Genomic DNA, 17,377 nt, shown 5'->3' with positions numbered 1-17,377 from the left:
TTCTGGCTTGAATTCGCAAAGAAGAGCACGAAATCTACAAAATCATGACTTTTTACCAAGATTCAACGGCTGAATTGCAAGAAAACAGCAGAATTCTGCACGAAATCATCAAAATTCTTACAGCAAACCGCATTTTTCGATGCAAAACGACGATTTCTCGCCGATTTTCGTTGTTTTCTGGCATGAATTCGCAAAGAAGAGCACGAAATCTACAAAATCATGACTTTTTACCAAGATTCAACGGCTGAATTGCAAGAAAACAGCAGAATTCTGCTCGAAATCGTCAAAATTCTTAGAGAAAACCGCATATTTCGATGCAAAACGACGATTTCTCGCCGACTTTCGTTGTTTTCTGGCTTGAATTCGCAAAGAAGAGCACGAAATCTACAAAATCATGACTTTTTACCAAGATTCAACGGCTGAATTGCAAGAAAACAGCAGAATTCTGCACGAAATCATCAAAATTCTTACAGAAAACCGCATATTTCGATGCAAAACGACGATTTCTCGCCGACTTTCGTTGTTTTCTGGCATGAATTTGCAAAGAAGAGAACGAAATCTACAAAATCATCACTTTTTACCAAGATTCAACGGCTGAATTGCAAGAAAACAGCAGAATTCTGCACGAAATCATCAAAATTCTTAGAGAAAACCGCATATTTCGATGCAAATCGACGATTTCTCGCTGATTTTCGTTGTTTTCTATCTTCAATTCGCAAAGAAGAGCACGAAATCTACAAAATCATGACTTTTTACCAAGATTCAACGGCTGAATTGCAAGAAAACAGCAGAATTCTGCACGAAATCGTCAAAATTCTTAGAGAAAACCGCATATTTCGATGCAAAACGACGATTTCTCGCCGATTTTCGTTGTTTTCTGGCTTGAATTCGCAAAGAAGAGCTCGAAATCTACAAAATCATGACTTTTTACCCAGATTCAACGGCTGAATTGCAAGAAAACAGCAGAATTCTGCACGAAATCATCAAAACTCTTACAGAAAACCGCATATTTCGATGCAAAACGACGATTTCTCGCCGATTTTCGTTGTTTTCTGGCTTGAATTCGCAAAGAAGAGCACGAAATCTACAAAATCATGACTTTTTACCAAGATTCAACGGCTGAATTGCAAGAAAACAGCAGAATTCCGCACGAAATCATCAAAATTTTTAGAGAAAACTGCATATTTCGATGCAAAACAACGATTTCTCGCCGATTTTCGTTGTTTTCTATCTTGAATTCGCCAAGAAGAGCACGAAATCTACAAAATCATGACTTTTTACCAAGATTCAACGGCTGAATTGCAAGAAAACAGCAGAATTCTGCACGAAATCATCAAAATTCTTACAGAAAACCGCATTTTTCGATGCAAAACGACGATTTCTCGCCGATTTTCGTTGTTTTCTGGCATGAATTCGCAAAGAAGAGCACGAAATCTACAAAATCATGACTTTTTACCAAGATTTAACGGCTGAATTGCAAGAAAACAGCAGAATTCTGCACGAAATCGTCAAAATTCTTAGAGAAAACCGCATATTTCGATGCAAAACGACGATTTCTCGCCGATTTTCGTTGTTTTCTGGCTTGAATTCGCAAAGAAGAGCACGAAATCTACAAAATCATGACTTTTTACCAAGATTCAACGGCTGAATTGCAAGAAAACAGCAGAATTCTGCACGAAATCATCAAAATTCTTACAGAAAACCGCATATTTCGATGCAAAACGACGATTTCTCGCCGATTTTCGTTGTTTTCTGGCTTGAATTCGCAAAGAAGAGCACGAAATCTACAAAATCATGACTTTTTACCAAGATTCAACGGCTGAATCGCAAGAAAACAGCAGAATTCTGCACGAAATCATCAAAATTCTTACAGAAAACCGCATTTTTCGATGCAAAACGTCGATTTCTCGCCGATTTTCGTTGTTTTCTGGCTTGAATTCGCAAAGAAGAGCACGAAATCTACAAAATCATGACTTTTTACCAAGATTCAACAGCTGAATTGCAAGAAAACAGCAGAATTCTGCACGAAATCATCAAAATTCTTACAGAAAACCGCATATTTCGATGCAAAACAACGATTTCTCGCCGATTTTCGTTGTTTTCTGGCTTGAATTCGCAAAGAAGAGCACGAAATCTACAAAATCATCACTTTTTACCAAGATTCTACGGCTGAATTGCAAGAAAACAGCAGAATTCTGCACGAAATCATCAAAATTCTTACAGAAAACCGCATATTTCGATGCAAAACGACGATTTCTCGCCGATTTTCGTTGTTTTCTGGCTTGAATTCGCAAAGAAGAGCACGAAATCTACAAAATCATGACTTTTTACCAAGATTCAACGGCTGAATGGCAAGAAAACAGCAGAATTCTGTACGAAATCATCAAAATTCTTACAGAAAACCGCATATTTCGATGCAAAACAACGATTTCTCGCCGATTTTCGTTGTTTTCTGGCTTGAATTCGCAAAGAAGAGCTCGAAATCTACAAAATCATCACTTTTTACCAAGATTCTACGGCTGAATTGCAAGAAAACAGCAGAATTCTGCACGAAATCATCAAAAGTCTTACAGAAAACCGCATATTTCGATGCAAAACGACGATTTCTCGCCGATTTTCGTTGTTTTCTATCTTGAATTCGCCAAGAAGAGCACGAAATCTACAAAATCATGACTTTTTACCAAGATTCAACGGCTGAATTGCAAGAAAACAGCAGAATTCTGCACGAAATCGTCAAAATTCTTAGAGAAAACCGCATATTTCGATGCAAAACGACGATTTCTCGCCGATTTTCGTTGTTTTCCTGCTTGAATTCGCAATGAAGAGCACGAAATCTACAAAATCATGACTTTTTACCAGGATTCAACGGCTGAATTGCAAGAAAACAGCAGAATTCTGCACGATATCGTCAAAATTCTTAGAGAAAACCGCATATTTCGATGCAAAACGACGATTTCTCGCAGATTTTCGTTGTTTTCTGGCTTGAATTCGCAAAGAAGAGCACGAAATCTACAAAATCATGACTTTTTACCAAGATTCAACGGCTGAATTGCAAGAAAACAGCAGAATTCTGCACGAAATCGTCAAAATTCTTAGAGAAAACCGCATATTTCGATGCAAAACGACGGTTTCTTGCCGATTTTCGTTGTTTTCTGGCTCGAATTCGCAAAGAAGAGCACGAAATCTACAAAATCATGACTTTTTACCAAGATTCAACGGCTGAATTGCAATAAAACAGCAGAATTTTGCACGAAATCATCAAAATTCTTAGAAAAAACCGCATATTCCGATGCAAAACGACGATTTCTCGCTGATTTTCGTTGTTTTCTATCTTGAATTCCCAAAGAAGAGCACGAAATCTACAAAATCATGACTTTTTACCAAGATTCAACGGCAGAATTGCAAGAAAACAGCAGAATTCTGCACGAAATCGTCAAAATTCTTAGAGAAAACCGCATATTTCGATGCAAAACGACGATTTCTCGCTGATTTTCGTTGTTTTCTATCTTGAATTTGCAAAGAAGAGTACGAAATCTACAAAATCATGACTTTTTACCAAGATTCTACGGCTGAATTGCAAGAAAACAGCAGAATTCTGCACGAAATCATCAAAATTCTTACAGAAAACTGCATATTTCGATGCAAAACGACGATTTCTCGCCGATTTTCGTTGTTTTCTGGCTTGAATTCGCAAAGAAGAGCACGAAATCTACAAAATCATGACTTTTTACCAAGATTCAACGGCTGAATTGCAAGAAAACAGCAGAATTCTGCACGAAATCATCAAAATTCTTAGAGAAAACTGCATATTTCGATGCAAAACAACGATTTCTCGCCGATTTTCGTTGTTTTCTATCTTGAATTCGCCAAGAAGAGCACGAAATCTACAAAATCGTGACTTTTTACCAAGATTCAACGGCTGAATTGCAAGAAAACAGCAGAATTCTGCACGAAATCGTCAAAATTCTTAGAGAAAACCGCATATTTCGATGCAAAACGACGATTTCTCGCCGATTTTCGTTGTTTTCTGGCTTGAATTCGCAAAGAAGAGCACGAAATCAACAAAATCATCACTTTTTACCAAGATTCAACGGCTGAATTGCAAGAAAACAGCAGAATTCTGCACGAAATCATCAAAATTCTTAGAGAAAACCGCATATTTCGATGCAAAACGACGATTTCTCGCCGATTTTCGTGGTTTTCTGGCTTGAGTTCGCCAAGAAGAGCACGAAATCTACAAAATCATGACTTTTTACCAAGATTCAACGGCTGAATTGCAAGAAAACAGCAGAATTCTGCACAAAATCATCAAAATTCTTAGAGAAAACCGCATATTTCGATGCAAAACGACGATTTCTCGCCGATTTTCGTTGTTTTCTGGCTTGAATTCGCAAAGAAGAGCACGAAATCTACAAAATCATCACTTTTTACCAAGATTCAACGGCTGAATTGCAAGAAAACAGCAGAACTCTGCACGAAATCATCAAAATTCTTAGAGAAAACCGCATATTTCGATGCAAAACGACGATTTCTCGCTGATTTTCGTTGTTTTCTATCTTGAATTCGCAAAGAAGAGCACGAAATCTACAAAATCATGACTTTTTACCAAGATTCAACGGCTGAATTGCAAGAAAACACAGAATTCTGTACGAAATCATCAAAATTCTTACAGAAAACCGCATATTTTGATGCAAAACGACGATTTCTCGCCGATTTTCGTTGTTTTCTGGCTTGAATTCGCAAAGAAGAGCACGAAATCTACAAAATCATGACTTTTTACCAAGATTCAACGGCTGAATTGCAAGAAAACAGCAGAATTCTGCACGAAATCATCAAAATTCTTACAGAAAACCGCATATTTCGATGCAAAACAACGATTTCTCGCCGATTTTCGTTGTTTTCTGGCTTGAATTCGCAAAGAAGAGCACGAAATCTACAAAATCATCACTTTTTACCAAGATTCTACGGCTGAATTGCAAGAAAACAGCAGAATTCTGCACGAAATCATCAAAATTCTTACAGAAAACCGCATATTTCGATGCAAAACGACGATTTCTCGCCGATTTTCGTTGTTTTCTGGCTTGAGTTTTCGCAAAGAAGAGCACGAAATCTACAAAATCATGACTTTTTACCAAGATTCAACGGCTGAATTGCAAGAAAACAGCAGAATTCTGCACGAAATCATCAAAATTCTTAGAGAAAACTGCATATTTCGATGCAAAACAACGATTTCTCGCCGATTTTCGTTGTTTTCTATCTTGAATTCGCCAAGAAGAGCACGAAATCTACAAAATCATGACTTTTTACCTAGATTCAACGGCTGAATTGCAAGAAAACAGCAGAATTCTGCACGAAATCATCAAAATTCTTACAGAAAACCGCATATTTCGATGCAAAACGACGATTTCTCGCCGATTTTCGTTGTTTTCTGGCTTGAATTTGCAAAGAGGAGCACGAAATCTACAAAATCATGACTTTTTACCAAGATTCAACGGCTGAATTGCAAGAAAACAGCAGAATTCTGCACGAAATCATCAAAATTCTTACAGAAAACCGCATATTTCGATGCAAAACGACGATTTCTCGCCGATTTTCGTTGTTTTCTGGCATGAATTTGCAAAGAAGAGCACGAAATCTACAAAATCATGACTTTTTACCAAGATTCAACGGCTGAATTGCAAGAAAACAGCAGAATTCTGCACGAAATCATCAAAATCCTTACAGAAAACCGCATATTTCGATGCAAAACAACGATTTCTCGCCGATTTTCGTTGTTTTCTGGCTTGAATTCGCAAAGAAGAGCACGAAATCTACAAAATCATCACTTTTTACCAAGATTCTACGGCTGAATTGCAAGAAAACAGCAGAATTCTGCACGAAATCATCAAAATTCTTACAGAAAACCGCATATTTCGATGCAAAACAACGATTTCTCGCCGATTTTCGTTGTTTTCTATCTTGAATTCGCCAAGAAGAGCACGAAATCTACAAAATCATGACTTTTTACCTAGATTCAACGGCTGAATTGCAAGAAAACAGCAGAATTCTGCACGAAATCATCAAAATTCTTACAGAAAACCGCATATTTCGATGCAAAACGACGATTTCTCGCCGATTTTCGTTGTTTACTGGCTTGAATTTGCAAAGAGGAGCACGAAATCTACAAAATCATGACTTTTTACCAAGATTCAACGGCTGAATTGCAAGAAAACAGCAGAATTCTGCACGAAATCATCAAAATTCTTACAGAAAACCGCATATTTCGATGCAAAACGACGATTTCTCGCCGATTTTCGTTGTTTTCTGGCATGAATTTGCAAAGAAGAGCACGAAATCTACAAAATCATGACTTTTTACCAAGATTCAACGGCTGAATTGCAAGAAAATAGCAGAATTCTGCACGAAATCATCAAAATTCTTACAGAAAACCGCATATTTTGATGCAAAACGACGATTTCTCGCCGATTTTCGTTGTTTTCTGGCTTGAATTCGCAAAGAAGAGCACGAAATCTACAAAATCATGACTTTTTACCAAGATTCAACGGCTGAATTGCAAGTAAACAGCAGAATTCTGCACGAAATCGTCAAAATTCTTAGAGAAAACCGCATATTTCGATGCAAAACGACGATTTCTCGCCGATTTTCGTTGTTTTCTGGCTTTAATTCGCAAAGAAGAGCACGAAATCTACAAAATCATCACTTTTTACCAAGATTCAACGGCTGAATTGCAAGAAAACAGCAGAATTCTGCACGAAATCATCAAAATTCTTACAGAAAACCGCATATTTCGATGCAAAACAACGATTTCTCGCCGATTTTCGTTGTTTTCTGGCTTGAATTCGCAAAGAAGAGCACGAAATCTACAAAATCATCACTTTTTACCAAGATTCTACGGCTGAATTGCAAGAAAACAGCAGAATTCTGCACGAAATCATCAAAATTCTTACAGAAAACCGCATATTTCGATGCAAAACGACGATTTTTCGCCGATTTTCGTTGTTTTCTGGCTTGAATTCGCAAAGAAGAGCACGAAATCTACAAAATCATGACTTTTTACCAAGATTCAACGGCTGAATTGCAAGAAAACAGCAGAATTCTGCACGAAATCATTAAAATTCCTAGAGAAAACTGCATATTTCGATGCAAAACAACGATTTCTCGCCGATTTTCGTTGTTTTCTATCTTGAATTCGCCAAGAAGAGCACGAAATCTACAAAATCATGACTTTTTACCTAGATTCAACGGCTGAATTGCAAGAAAACAGCAGAATTCTGCACGAAATCATCAAAATTCTTACAGAAAACCGCATATTTCGATGCAAAACGACGATTTCTCGCCGATTTTCGTTGTTTTCTGGCTTGAATTTGCAAAGAAGAGCACGAAATCTACAAAATCATGACTTTTTACCAAGATTCAACGGCTGAATTGCAAGAAAACAGCAGAATTCTGCACGAAATCATCAAAATTCTTACAGAAAACCGCATATTTCGATGCAAAACGTCGATTTCTCGCCGATTTTCGTTGTTTTCTGGCATGAATTTGCAAAGAAGAGCACGAAATCTACAAAATCATGACTTTTTACCAAGATTCAACGGCTGAATTGCAAGAAAACAGCAGAATTCTGCACGAAATCATCAAAATTCTTAGAGAAAACCGCATATTTCGATGCAAAACGACGTTTTCTCGCTGATTTTCGTTGTTTTCTATCTTGAATTCGCAAAGAAGAGCACGAAATCTACAAAATCATGACTTTTTACCAAGATTCAACGGCTGAATTGCAAGAAAACAGTAGAATTCTGCACAAAATCGTCAAAATTCTTAGAGAAAACTGCATATTTCGATGCAAAACAACGATTTCTCGCCGATCTTCGTTGTTTTCTATCTTGAATTCGCCAAGAAGAGCACCAAATCTACAAAATCATGACTTTTTACCTAGATTCAACGGCTGAATTGCAAGAAAACAGCAGAATTCTGCACGAAATCATCAAAATTCTTACAGAAAACCGCATATTTCGATGCAAAACGTCGATTTCTCGCCGATTTTCGTTGTTTTCTGGCATGAATTTGCAAAGAAGAGCACGAAATCTACAAAATCATGACTTTTTACCAAGATTCAACGGCTGAATTGCAAGAAAACAGCAGAATTCTGCACGAAATCATCAAAATTCTTAGAGAAAACCGCATATTTCGATGCAAAACGACGTTTTCTCGCTGATTTTCGTTGTTTTCTATCTTGAATTCGCAAAGAAGAGCACGAAATCTACAAAATCATGACTTTTTACCAAGATTCAACGGCTGAATTGCAAGAAAACAGCAGAATTCTGCACGAAATCATCAAAATTCTTACAGAAAACCGCATTTTTCGATGCAAAACGACGATTTCTCGCCGATTTTCGTTGTTTTCTGGCATGAATTCGCAAAGAAGAGCACGAAATCTACAAAATCATGACTTTTTACCAAGATTTAACGGCTGAATTGCAAGAAAACAGCAGAATTCTGCACGAAATCGTCAAAATTCTTAGAGAAAACCGCATATTTCGATGCAAAACGACGATTTCTCGCCGATTTTCGTTGTTTTCTGGCTTGAATTCGCAAAGAAGAGCACGAAATCTACAAAATCATGACTTTTTACCAAGATTCAACGGCTGAATTGCAAGAAAACAGCAGAATTCTGCACGAAATCATCAAAATTCTTACAGAAAACCGCATATTTCGATGCAAAACGACGATTTCTCGCCGATTTTCGTTGTTTTCTGGCTTGAATTCGCAAAGAAGAGCACGAAATCTACAAAATCATGACTTTTTACCAAGATTCAACGGCTGAATCGCAAGAAAACAGCAGAATTCTGCACGAAATCATCAAAATTCTTACAGAAAACCGCATTTTTCGATGCAAAACGTCGATTTCTCGCCGATTTTCGATGTTTTCTGGCTTGAATTCGCAAAGAAGAGCACGAAATCTACAAAATCATGACTTTTTACCAAGATTCAACAGCTGAATTGCAAGAAAACAGCAGAATTCTGCACGAAATCATCAAAATTCTTACAGAAAACCGCATATTTCGATGCAAAACAACGATTTCTCGCCGATTTTCGTTGTTTTCTGGCTTGAATTCGCAAAGAAGAGCACGAAATCTACAAAATCATCACTTTTTACCAAGATTCTACGGCTGAATTGCAAGAAAACAGCAGAATTCTGCACGAAATCATCAAAATTCTTACAGAAAACCGCATATTTCGATGCAAAACGACGATTTCTCGCCGATTTTCGTTGTTTTCTGGCTTGAATTCGCAAAGAAGAGCACGAAATCTACAAAATCATGACTTTTTACCAAGATTCAACGGCTGAATGGCAAGAAAACAGCAGAATTCTGCACGAAATCATCAAAATTCTTACAGAAAACCGCATATTTCGATGCAAAACAACGATTTCTCGCCGATTTTCGTTGTTTTCTGGCTTGAATTCGCAAAGAAGAGCACGAAATCTACAAAATCATCACTTTTTACCAAGATTCTACGGCTGAATTGCAAGAAAACAGCAGAATTCTGCACGAAATCGTCAAAATTCTTAGAGAAAACCGCATATTTCGATGCAAAACGACGATTTCTCGCCGATTTTCGTTGTTATCCTGCTTGAATTCGCAAAGAAGAGCACGAAATCTACAAAATCATGACTTTTTACCAAGATTCAACGGCTGCATTGCAAGAAAACAGCAGAATTCTGCACGATATCGTCAAAATTCCTAGAGAAAACCGCATATTTCGATGCAAAACGACGATTTCTCGCTGATTTTCGTTGTTTTCTGGCTTGAATTCGCAAAGAAGAGCACGAAATCTACAAAATCATGACTTTTTCCCAAGATTCAACGGCTGAATTGCAAGAAAACAGCAGAATTCTGCACGAAATCGTCAAAATTCTTAGAGAAAACCGCATATTTCGATGCAAAACGACGGTTTCTTGCCGATTTTCGTTGTTTTCTGGCTCGAATTCGCAAAGAAGAGCACGAAATCTACAAAATCATGACTTTTTACCAAGATTCAACGGCTGAATTGCAATAAAACAGCAGAATTTTGCACGAAATCATCAAAATTCTTAGAAAAAACCGCATATTCCGATGCAAAACGACGATTTCTCGCTGATTTTCGTTGTTTTCTATCTTGAATTCCCAAAGAAGAGCACGAAATCTACAAAATCATGACTTTTTACCAAGATTCAACGGCTGAATTGCAAGAAAACAGCAGAATTCTGCACGAAATCGTCAAAATTCTTAGAGAAAACCGCATATTTCGATGCAAAACGACGATTTCTCGCTGATTTTCGTTGTTTTCTATCTTGAATTTGCAAAGAAGAGTACGAAATCTACAAAATCATGACTTTTTACCAAGATTCTACGGCTGAATTGCAAGAAAACAGCAGAATTCTGCACGAAATCATCAAAATTCTTACAGAAAACTGCATATTTCGATGCAAAACGACGATTTCTCGCCGATTTTCGTTGTTTTCTGGCTTGAATTCGCAAAGAAGAGCACGAAATCTACAAAATCATGACTTTTTACCAAGATTCAACGGCTGAATTGCAAGAAAACAGCAGAATTCTGCACGAAATCATCAAAATTCTTAGAGAAAACTGCATATTTCGATGCAAAACAACGATTTCTCGCCGATTTTCGTTGTTTTCTATCTTGAATTCGCCAAGAAGAGCACGAAATCTACAAAATCGTGACTTTTTACCAAGATTCAACGGCTGAATTGCAAGAAAACAGCAGAATTCTGCACGAAATCGTCAAAATTCTTAGAGAAAACCGCATATTTCGATGCAAAACGACGATTTCTCGCCGATTTTCGTTGTTTTCTGGCTTGAATTCGCAAAGAAGAGCACGAAATCAACAAAATCATCACTTTTTACCAAGATTCAACGGCTGAATTGCAAGAAAACAGCAGAATTCTGCACGAAATCATCAAAATTCTTAGAGAAAACCGCATATTTCGATGCAAAACGACGATTTCTCGCCGATTTTCGTGGTTTTCTGGCTTGAGTTCGCCAAGAAGAGCACGAAATCTACAAAATCATGACTTTTTACCAAGATTCAACGGCTGAATTGCAAGAAAACAGCAGAATTCTGCACAAAATCATCAAAATTCTTAGAGAAAACCGCATATTTCGATGCAAAACGACGATTTCTCGCCGATTTTCGTTGTTTTCTGGCTTGAATTCGCAAAGAAGAGCACGAAATCTACAAAATCATCACTTTTTACCAAGATTCAACGAAAGAATTGCAAGAAAACAGCAGAACTCTGCACGAAATCATCAAAATTCTTAGAGAAAACCGCATATTTCGATGCAAAACGACGATTTCTCGCTGATTTTCGTTGTTTTCTATCTTGAATTCGCAAAGATGAGCACGAAATCTACAAAATCATGACTTTTTACCAAGATTCAACGGCTGAATTGCAAGAAAACACAGAATTCTGTACGAAATCATCAAAATTCTTACAGAAAACCGCATATTTTGATGCAAAACGACGATTTCTCGCCGATTTTCGTTGTTTTCTGGCTTGAATTCGCAAAGAAGAGCACGAAATCTACAAAATCATGACTTTTTACCAAGATTCAACGGCTGAATTGCAAGAAAACAGCAGAATTCTGCACGAAATCATCAAAATTCTTACAGAAAACCGCATATTTCGATGCAAAACAACGATTTCTCGCCGATTTTCGTTGTTTTCTGGCTTGAATTCGCAAAGAAGAGCACGAAATCTACAAAATCATCACTTTTTACCAAGATTCTACGGCTGAATTGCAAGAAAACAGCAGAATTCTGCACGAAATCATCAAAATTCTTACAGAAAACCGCATATTTCGATGCAAAACGACGATTTCTCGCCGATTTTCGTTGTTTTCTGGCTTGAGTTTTCGCAAAGAAGAGCACGAAATCTACAAAATCATGACTTTTTACCAAGATTCAACGGCTGAATTGCAAGAAAACAGCAGAATTCTGCACGAAATCATCAAAATTCTTAGAGAAAACTGCATATTTCGATGCAAAACAACGATTTCTCGCCGATTTTCGTTGTTTTCTATCTTGAATTCGCCAAGAAGAGCACGAAATCTACAAAATCATGACTTTTTACCTAGATTCAACGGCTGAATTGCAAGAAAACAGCAGAATTCTGCACGAAATCATCAAAATTCTTACAGAAAACCGCATATTTCGATGCAAAACGACGATTTCTCGCCGATTTTCGTTGTTTTCTGGCATGAATTTGCAAAGAAGAGCACGAAATCTACAAAATCATGACTTTTTACCAAGATTCAACGGCTGAATTGCAAGAAAATAGCAGAATTCTGCACGAAATCATCAAAATTCTTACAGAAAACCGCATATTTTGATGCAAAACGACGATTTCTCGCCGATTTTCGTTGTTTTCTGGCTTGAATTCGCAAAGAAGAGCACGAAATCTACAAAATCATGACTTTTTACCAAGATTCAACGGCTGAATTGCAAGTAAACAGCAGAATTCTGCACGAAATCGTCAAAATTCTTAGAGAAAACCGCATATTTCGATGCAAAACGACGATTTCTCGCCGATTTTCGTTGTTTTCTGGCTTTAATTCGCAAAGAAGAGCACGAAATCTACAAAATCATCACTTTTTACCAAGATTCAACGGCTGAATTGCAAGAAAACAGCAGAATTCTGCACGAAATCATCAAAATTCTTACAGAAAACCGCATATTTCGATGCAAAACAACGATTTCTCGCCGATTTTCGTTGTTTTCTGGCTTGAATTCGCAAAGAAGAGCACGAAATCTACAAAATCATCACTTTTTACCAAGATTCTACGGCTGAATTGCAAGAAAACAGCAGAATTCTGCACGAAATCATCAAAATTCTTACAGAAAACCGCATATTTCGATGCAAAACGACGATTTTTCGCCGATTTTCGTTGTTTTCTGGCTTGAATTCGCAAAGAAGAGCACGAAATCTACAAAATCATGACTTTTTACCAAGATTCAACGGCTGAATTGCAAGAAAACTGCAGAATTCTGCACGAAATCATCAAAATTCTTAGAGAAAACTGCATATTTCGATGCAAAACAACGATTTCTCGCCGATTTTCGTTGTTTTCTATCTTGAATTCGCCAAGAAGAGCACGAAATCTACAAAATCATGACTTTTTACCTAGATTCAACGGCTGAATTGCAAGAAAACAGCAGAATTCTGCACGAAATCATCAAAATTCTTACAGAAAACCGCATATTTCGATGCAAAACGACGATTTCTCGCCGATTTTCGTTGTTTTCTGGCTTGAATTTGCAAAGAAGAGCACGAAATCTACAAAATCATGACTTTTTACCAAGATTCAACGGCTGAATTGCAAGAAAACAGCAGAATTCTGCACGAAATCATCAAAATTCTTACAGAAAACCGCATATTTCGATGCAAAACGTCGATTTCTCGCCGATTTTCGTTGTTTTCTGGCATGAATTTGCAAAGAAGAGCACGAAATCTACAAAATCATGACTTTTTACCAAGATTCAACGGCTGAATTGCAAGAAAACAGCAGAATTCTGCACGAAATCATCAAAATTCTTAGAGAAAACCGCATATTTCGATGCAAAACGACGTTTTCTCGCTGATTTTCGTTGTTTTCTATCTTGAATTCGCAAAGAAGAGCACGAAATCTACAAAATCATGACTTTTTACCAAGATTCAACGGCTGAAGTGCAAGAAAACAGTAGAATTCTGCACAAAATCGTCAAAATTCTTAGAGAAAACTGCATATTTCGATGCAAAACAACGATTTCTCGCCGATCTTCGTTGTTTTCTATCTTGAATTCGCCAAGAAGAGCACCAAATCTACAAAATCATGACTTTTTACCTAGATTCAACGGCTGAATTGCAAGAAAACAGCAGAATTCTGCACGAAATCATCAAAATTCTTACAGAAAACCGCATATTTCGTTGCAAAACAACGATTTCTCGCCGATTTTCGTTGTTTTCTGGCTTGAATTCGCAAAGAAGAGCACGAAATCTACAAAATCATGACTTTTTACCTAGATTCAACGGCTGAATTGCAAGAAAACCGCAGAATTCTGCACGAAATTATCAAAATTCGTACAGAAAACCGCATATTTCGATGCAAAACAACGATATCTCGCCGATTTTCGTTGTTTTCTGGCTTGAATTCTCAAAGAAGAGCACGAAATCTACAAAATCATCACTTTTAACCAAGATTCTACGGCTGAATTGCAAGAAAACAGCAGAATTCTGCACGAAATCATCAAAATTCTTACAGAAAACCGCATATTTCGAGGCAAAACAACGATTTCTCGCCGATTTTCGTTGTTTTCTGGCTTGAATTCGCAAAGAAGAGCACGAAATCTACAAAATCATCTCTTTTTACCAAGATTCTACGGCTGAATTGCAAGAAAACAGCAGACTTCTGCACGAAATCATCACAATTCTTACAGAAAACTGCATATTTCGATGCAAAACGACGATTTCTCGCCGACTTTCGTTGTTTTCTGGCTTGAATTTGCAAAGAAGAGCACGAAATCTACAAAACCATGACTTTTTACCAAGATTCAACGGCTGAATTGCAAGAAAACAGCAGAATTCTGCACGAAATCATCAAATTTCTCAGAGAAAACTGCTTATTTCGATGCAAATCGACGATGTCTCGCCGATTTTCGTTGTTTTCTGGCTTGAATTCGCAAAGAAGAGCACGAAATCTACAAAATCATCACTTTTTACCAAGATTCTACGGCTGAATTGCAAGAAAACAGCAGAATTCTGCACGAAATCATCAAAATTCTTACAGAAAACCGCACATTTCGATGCAAAACGACGATTTCTCGCCGATTTTCGTTGTTTTCTGGCTTGAATTCGCAAAGAAGAGCACGAAATCTACAAAATCATGAATTTTTACCTAGATTCAACGGCTGAATTGCAAGAAAACAGCAGAATTCTGCACGAAATCATCAAAATTCTTAGAGAAAACCGCATATTTCGATGCAAAACGACGATTTCTCGCTGATTTTCGTCGTTTTCTGGCTTGAATTCGCAAAGAAGAGCACGAAATCTACAAAATCATGACTTTTTACCAAGATTCAACGGCTGAATTGCAAGAAAACAGCAGAATTCTGCACGAAATCGTCAAAATTCTTAGAGAAAACCGCATATTTCGATGCAAAACGACGGTTTCTTGCCGATTTTCGTTGTTTTCTGGCTCGAATTCGCAAAGAAGAGCACGAAATCCACAAAATCATGACTTTTTACCAAGATTCAACGGCTGAATTGCAAGAAAACAGCAGAATTTTGCACGAAATCATCAAAATTCTTAGAAAAAACCGCATATTCCGATGCAAAACGACGATTTCTCGCTGATTTTCGTTGTTTTCTATCTTGAATTCGCAAAGAAGAGCACGAAATCTACAAAATCATGACTTTTTACCAAGATTCAACGGCTGAATTGCAAGAAAACAGCAGAATTCTGCACGAAATCGTCAAAATTCTTAGAGAAAACCGCATATTTCGATGCAAAACGACGATTTCTCGCCGATTTTCGTTGTTTTCTGGCTTGAATTCGCAAAGAAGAGCACGAAATCTACAAAATCATGACTTTTTACCAAGATTCAACGGCTGAATTGCAAGAAAACAGCAGAATTCTGCACGAAATCATCAAAATTCTTACAGAAAACCGCATATTTCGATGCAAAACAACGATTTCTCGCCGATTTTCGTTGTTTTCTGGCTTGAATTCGCAAAGAAGAGCACGAAATCTACAAAATCATCACTTTTTACCAAGATTCAACGGCTGAATTGCAAGAAAACAGCAGAATTCTGCACGAAATCATCAAAATTCTAAGAGAAAACTGCATATTTCGATGCAAAACAACGATTTCTCGCCGATTTTCGTTGTTTTCTATCTTGAATTCGCCAAGAAGAGCACGAAATCTACAAAATCATGACTTTTTACCTAGATTCAACGGCTGAATTGCAAGAAAACAGCAGAATTCTGCACGAAATCATCAAAATTCTTACAGAAAACCGCATATTTCGATGCAAAACGACGATTTCTCGCCGATTTTCGTTGTTTTCTGGCTTGAATTTGCAAAGAAGAGCACGAAATCTACAAAATCATGACTTTTTACCAAGATTCAACGGCTGAATTGCAAGAAAACAGCAGAACTCTGCACGAAATCATCAAAATTCTTACAGAAAACCGCATATTTCGATGCAAAACGACGATTTCTCGCCGATTTTCGTTGTTTTCTGGCTTGAATTCGCAAAGAAGAGCACGAAATCTACAAAATCATCACTTTTTACCAAGATTCAACGGCTGAATTGCAAGAAAACAGCAGAACTCTGCACGAAATCATCAAAATTCTTACAGAAAACCGCATTTTTCGATGCAAAACGACGATTTCTCGCCGATTTTCGTTGTTTTCTGGCATGAACTTGCAAAAAAGAGCACGAAATCTACAAAATCATGACTTTTTACCAAGATTCAACGGCTGAATTGCAAGAAAACAGCAGAACTCTGCACGAAATCATCAAAATTCTTACAGAAAACCGCATATTTCGATGCAAAACGACGATTTCTCGCCGATTTTCGTTGTTTTCTGGCTTGAATTCGCAAAGAAGAGCACGAAATCTACAAAATCATAACTTTTTACCAAGATTCAACGGCTGAATTGCAAGAAAACAGCAGAACTCTGCACGAAATCATCAAAATTCTTACAGAAAACCGCATTTTTCGATGCAAAACGACGATTTCTCGCCGATTTTCGTTGATTTCTGGCATGAACTTGCAAAAAAGAGCACGAAATCTACAAAATCGTGACTTTTTACCAAGATTCAACGGCTGAATTGCAAGAAAACAGCAGAATTCTGCACAAAATCATCAAAATTCTTAGAGAAAACCGCATATTTCGATGCAAAACGACGATTTCTCGCCGATTTTCGTTGTTTTCTGGCTTGAATTCGCAAAGAAGAGCACGAAATCTACAAAATCATCACTTTTTACCAAGATTCAACGGCTGAATTGCAAGAAAACAGCAGAATTCTGCACGAAATCATCAAAATTCTTAGAGAAAACCGCATATTTCGATGCAAAACGACGATTTCTCGCTGATTTTCGTTGTTTTCTATCTTGAATTCGCAAAGAAGAGCACGAAATCTACAAAATCATGACTTTTTACCAAGATTCAACGGCTGAATTGCAAGAAAACAGCAGAATTCTGTACGAAATCATCAAAATTCTTACAGAAAACCGCATATTTTGATGCAAAACGACGATTTCTCGCCGATTTTCGTTGTTTTCTGGCTTGAATTCGCAAAGAAGAGCACGAAATCTACAAAATCATCACT

The sequence above is a fragment of the Gnatocerus cornutus genome, chromosome 6, assembly GCF_029298725.1.
Source record: "Gnatocerus cornutus isolate USDA-ARS CGAHR chromosome 6, icGnaCorn1.1, whole genome shotgun sequence".
NCBI lineage: Eukaryota > Metazoa > Arthropoda > Insecta > Coleoptera > Tenebrionidae > Gnatocerus > Gnatocerus cornutus.
Note: the sequence above shows the minus strand (reverse complement) of the source record.